Source organism: Perna viridis, chromosome 12 (assembly GCF_037379345.1).
Source record: "Perna viridis isolate PV_CMFRI_1.1 ecotype Kerala chromosome 12, ASM3737934v1, whole genome shotgun sequence".
Lineage (NCBI taxonomy): Eukaryota > Metazoa > Mollusca > Bivalvia > Mytilida > Mytilidae > Perna > Perna viridis.
The window spans coordinates 35,729,411-35,736,189 of record NC_142456.1 but is presented as its reverse complement, the minus strand read 5'-3'; positions in this window follow the sequence as shown (position 1 = coordinate 35,736,189).

Genomic DNA, 6,779 nt, shown 5'->3' with positions numbered 1-6,779 from the left:
ATGAAGTTGTAATTGAGTAAAGCGATTTGATTTTCTTGCAAACAATGCAGTTGTCAGTATTTCATGTATTTAACATTCCAAAAAGTACTTCAAGCCGCATAACGTCTTATCCAACAATAAAGAAAATGATTCAAGTCATAACATGTAGGTTAACAACTGAGAATGGATATGTTAATCTGTAGGTTAACAATTAAGAATGGATATGTTAGAACTATATATCTCCTATAGATACTTCTTCAAAGTACTAAAATGTCAAATAACACCACGAAGACACATTAATGACCAGCATTGTCAAACACTATTGAGATTTGGGAGGAATTATTCATGTTTAAACAAGCGCAGCAGACAACTTAAAACAACAACAAACCATGTGACATCACTTTAAATGACATATTTGACTACAACGATGAAGAACCACACTGTACTATTTCAAATTGTGCTATTAAAAATTGCAAAACATACAACATGCTTATACCCGACTCTTCTCTAGTTTACTTACAAACAAAATCTTCTATACAAGAAATCACGATGACATAATTTGCAAATCAACACATTTCATATATGGATTGGAATGCAACTTATGCGGTCTAATTTATATGCCGGTGAAACACAAGAACGATTTAATAAACGAATGTTAGGGAATAAATACCACCAAACTTCCGACGGTTTATCAACATTTTAGTCAACAAGATCAGTCAATTCTCTCTATGAATGTTCGTATTCGTGAAAAAGATACCATCCTACGAACAGTTCCGTTCTAAGTAAAAACTGTCGTAGGGAAAGAGAGAAGCACTGGATACGCAGACTAGGTACTGTACAACCTTACGGATACAATGACCATATCAAAAGTATAGGAAACCTTTCAAGCCCATATAAAAATAGCATAAATGTGATAAATTGATTTGACAAAAATCAAAGACGGAAAGGAGTCATGACAATTGCCGTATTACGTCAACTAAGTTACATGATGTCTCAATAGATAGTCTCCTTCCTTTCATACAAGAGTCTCTTGGACTGTATCACATTAGAACCAAACTCTATTCTATACCTTTCACTCTACTTCACTCTTTTTACTAAACTAGTCTTGACATTCCAATTTCTGACCCTACCCCATTATTATACGATCATTCCTTCCACTACCGTTTGTCATCAGAGGTATAGATGCAATTAATTTGGCTAACGTCCTCAATCACAAAAACGACACCAACAAAGTTCCCCCATATTTCAAAGACAAATCCATACCAATTATTTCTTATTCCTTTACTTTACCCATAGCATCCAAAATGTTAAATTTTAAAAGGCTTTTGCAGAACCTTGAGATTGAGGACTTCAAGGCTACATCACCTGAATGTTCTTGCAAAAACTCTCCATTCAATTATGGTCAATTATTCAATTATATATATATAATACATCGTGTACTAAGTTACAGCCCTAACTTAATCCTATGAGGAGGAATGACCCTGCCAGCGAAAGCTATATTTTTATGTAGCCTATCTGGCCGAGTGGTCTAGCGCACTCGATTTTGTGCAGGCGGTGTTGCCATAGATGTCACAGCGGTACGAGTTCGAGTCCCGCGGAGGGAACGACCAAACATTTCCATCGCAAATTTGAGAGTTCTAACATCGTTGGGAATTTTTCAGAGTCGTCATATTCTCAGACGTTGTATATATATAACTTTTATGAGCAACTCGGCAGTTGTTTCTAGAATAGCAGATATCCATGTCCCCAGTTTTTAGTGGAGTAATAATTGCTCATTTACTTTTGTTGCGGCCAGAGAGATCACATTTTTGACCAATTCAAAAACTATATTAATAGCTTGTGCGATGATCAAAAATGTTTTTGTAGTTCATGCAAGTTTCATGGTGGTCTGCCTCCTGCCTGAGAAACTTAAACCTGTTTCAGTTTGCTCTGCTGTTCTGCTGTCTGTACCTTTATTTTAAACTCCACAGTTTTAGTTGCCCATGTTTATTTTATATTTCAGTTGTCCTCCTTGTTTTATTATGTTTTGTATCTAATTTATTATGCTTTATTTTATGGTGGTACAGTGATCACTGATCAGCGAGGCATAGCCACCTGCTCACTGGCATTGTAAGATTAGAAAACTTTTGTTTCTACTCCTTTAGTTTGCGCATGCGTGTTTTTTTATTTATTTGTAGTCGGTTAAAGAGCACTGCAGTGCTTGTGTTATTTTATTATTTGTACATATATCCCTGATTTCAAAATTTCAGGATCTGCATGCAATTAAGATCCAGGCCATAGGTAAAACATTAGTATGAAAAAAAAAAGACATTTTGATAGTGAAACTTGATTATTTGAATCATCAGAATCAAGGAAAACAGACAAGATTTTCCATATCATGCTGGACCATTGAGTTACAATTTCATAACAACGCTCTGAAAATGAACATTTCAAGGGCAGATAACTCGGTCTAAAACCTAATTTTTCTAAGATTCTATTGACAAATTTCTGAGCAAATCCAATGATTCAGAGATCAAATAATGATCTTTTTTCAAGTAAACGAAGCATCCTTGAGTGAACAAATATTGTCATATCGGTGAGGTTTTGATATGCATGTTTCTGATTTCTCTAATTTTGCCCGATTTTACAAAACAAAATACACTTAAATTCCTTCTTTATTTTAAAGTATGTTTTCACAACATCTGACTAAATAACGTATGGTATGGACTTTGATATTTTTTGAGTTGGTGACTCGTTTCCAGCCACCTCAGAACTCACACCAAAGCTATAAAACCAGAAGACTTGGGATTTTATGCATGCACAAACATATTTTTACAACCAAGAAACGACTATACCCTGACCCTGCCGGTAAACCAAATATGGCCGACATCACAAACAAAATAAAAGCAAATAAAAACTTTCGAAACGGCCTTTCCATCTTTCTCCTTTGCCTCAGCGGAGATGTAGCCAGTAACCCGGGACCAAACTACAAACATCCTTGCAGAGTTTGCGCCAAACCAAGAAAGAAAAATACAAAAAGGCTGCAATGTGAAGAATGTTGGTACTGGCACAACATAAAATGCCTTAACATTTCAAATCAGGAATATGACAATATAAAGGAAAAACTGATAACTCACAGTTGGTTTTGTAAACCTTGTTAGCGATTCCTTCTTTAAGGAACAAATTTGTCGATAAGGTGATTTCGATTACCTCCCTTTATCAACTTCCGGTGAAAACATAAACAACTCAGACGACCACATTGACATTTTTTTAAGAACTCTATACAATCCGAAAAGGTAATCTAAACAACCTCATATGTGGTTACATGAACATCAATAGCATCCGGAACATACACGATCATAATATTGATTTACTATGGAGAAATCTACTCGATACTCTTTTCATATATGAGACAAAAATAGACAAATCTTTCCCAGATACCCAATTTAAGATTGATAGATACTCAATGTGGAGATCCGATAGAAATCAGTTCGGCGGCGGAATAATGCCATACATGAGATCAGACATTGCCGGTGATAGAGAAATAAAACATGATTTTAAAAACGTTGAATCCATTGGTATAGAAATAAGATCAAAAGATACAAAATGGTTATTTTGTGGGGTCTACAAACCGCCCAGCATTTTAGTTCTGTTTTAGACAAAATTATATTTTTATTGGTGCAATTATTTTTTTATATCTGTGCTAGGGTTCTGAGCACTATTTAGTCGCCTTTTACGACAAGCTTAGCGCTGCAGCAGGTCTATTCTTTTGACACCCAGACCTGCACGGGGCCATTTAAAACAAAACATTACGACACTCACTGTTCATTTTACCATAACACTGTCGGACTCATTTAATCAGCAATTTTCATATTCATTATGAAAAAAGATTTTAAAACAGGCACATTTTTTTAACAAATACAATGAAATTGTTAATTTTAACTTATGTTTGAAGTCATTAAATCATTATTTTTTTTCTACAAGAATATGCATACTCCATATGTATAATCGTTTTAAGAAGCACATATCCAGTCAATGGCTTGACTTGACATAACTTAAGATATGAACAAGTTTGAAAACGTTGATGTTAACATCAAAGATCCTTTAAATACAACAGTCTGCGATATATGGAAGAAAATCATATATGTATTTCAAATTTGACAAAGTGTGCAATTCCACGTAAAATATGTTGTGCAAGGAAAGTCTTGAATTTACTCAAAAATTTGTACATTTATATCTTTACTTGTATGATTCCGATTCACTTGTTTTTCCTTAGGTTTAATTCAACCTTTATACTACCTTTTAATCAAATATTATACACATACATTTTTATATTTCCTGGGTACACATTACTTGGATTTTGAAGACTCTGAATTGTCCGTTTGTTTTGACGCTTCAGTATTGTTTTTGCCCATATTCCGCGTTAGTAGTTGTCCTAAATGTATGTTTGTATTGTGATTTTATTTTGTTCGTTTGTATTTGCTTTAAAGGCTTTACATGCGATAATGGTAATTCTCATACTATCATGTACACCAGCAGTTTTTTTTAATATCGCTATATATCCGTGAAAAACTGATGGTTGAACGGAGAACCGTATTTTTAGAAGCTGAAACAAAATGTATATGTTTTAGATTGAGTTCTTTTGTTTTCTTAACAACAGTTTTGCATTATCTTCATCAGGCGAATTAAAAATTTACCCTAAATGTAAGAAAAGAAAACTTTTTTTTTTACAGTAACATAGATAGTGCAGGGCATTTGAAATCGAAAATTTAAAAAAAAAAAACGTGACGATTTTGACTTCCCATTAGTAAGTTCCCCTTTCTTGGTAGCAATATACCAAATTTCTGTAGCAAATGGAGTATTCATTTCAGTTGATCTGTTATTGTCTAGCCTGTTATCAGTACATGGGCTTTCCCTGTAGAGCGCAGATATTGTCAAATAAACTTATCAATCAAAAAGGGGGTGTTATGCTCAACCGTGTAAATGAGTAATCAAGGGAACTAAGGTTCTAGCGGTTATCAAAAGAATGTAATCTAGGGACAAAGACCAGACATGGAAAACTGACAAAATATAACAAAGAACTTAAAGTTACTAAAATCATCCATACAAAGTAACAAAAGCAAATGAGCAACTCGGACTCCAATAAAAACTGGGAGCATTGACTAGGTGCACCGTTCTCTTTTACGGTTGACATCACTGATATCGTTCATTCAGTTCTTCAACTTTGATTTAAATTTAATATCAGAGATAATTTCATATTTCATTTATATGTAACACGTAATTAAGCGTCAGAAATGCAAATGGAATTGTTCTACTTGAAATTAACTTGATTCTTTTGTACTAACACTTTTTTTTATTATCTAATTCCTAAGGAAAACACTTAATGAACTTAAATATGGTTCTGTTAGAATAAAAGTCGGATGTTTACTCATCTTAACTTAAATTTGATATTCAACCTTTAAAAGTCTTAATAGAGAAAATCGGGCAACGGACATAACTTAACATTACTCGACATTACCTTCGTTTCCTTATGTCGAAAAACAATTTCAATTAATTTGATTTATCTCGCTTTCCCCAGAAATAAAACTGTCATTTAAGCATGCCAGTTTGGTTCAAAATCATTCCCCTTTTCCAAGCTTTCTGGATTACATTCGATTACCGCTATAACCTAGGTTCCCTTGATTACTCTTTAGTACTTGTGTTATGCACATAAATGACTAGTGATTAGTATATCTATTTATTTTTTTTTTAAATAACGCTCATTTATAGAATTATATTAAAAAATGGTAATGTTGAATTTACCATAAAAAATTGCAGTTTGTTTGCATATTCACACCTAGTAAATAAAATCCAAAATCCAAAATTTCATACAATGCATTTCAAAACGCGTTCTAAGTACTTTCCGACAAACTCTGTCCACCCCAGTCAACAACAATCAGATGCTAAATTTTACTTTGCTTTGTATTAAAAGACAAATTTATTAAAATGAAATTTGAGGTGTACTGATGTTAAGAAAATGTAATTCAAAGTACTTTTGTGCTGAATCAATTTGTATCGTTTGTTTGAAATTTTACGTCTCAAATAATCGAAAAAATGCAAAAACTGGGATACCGTCATATAGAAGGAGGGAATTTTAATCAACTTCAAACGTATATAAAAAGAAGGTTATTGTTGACAATTGCTGAAATTAAACTCTTAAATTTAAATTCACCATTCTGATTACGAATGACAACTATCATATAGCAAAATATGTTATATCTTACATGGGCAATTTGCAATTTTGTCTAATCATCTGCAACGCCTAGATGGGTGAACATAAAAATACCCGACATCCTGTAATCTAATTGACCTACAAACTATAAACTATGTATTGACTATAATCAATTATAATTCTGTCAAATCATTCAACATTGAGACACAATCGTAAACAGTGGCGGATCCAGATTATCATCGGGGGGGGGGGGGGTGTAAGGGCAACAACAATCCTTGATTTCGTTCACACACAAAAATATGGAAATCTTAATGATATGGCCGATGAGAGGTACATGGTACGCCTTAAATTATTCCAACTCCATGCAAAAATTGTTAGGTCATTTCCGTTTTCCAAATCTCAAAATTGATTACAATACTACGTTGAGCAACTGGAAATAGTTCAATGCGATTGCGCAAGCTTTTGCTAGATTATTTTTAAACAGTTTCTGACTTTATAGCTGATCTGATCAGAAAGAAAGAATATCGTTTGGCTAGATCCTTCAATCTCAGTTTCCGCTATATAGATGACGTATTATCCTTAAGCAATCCTAATTTCGGGCATTTGATAC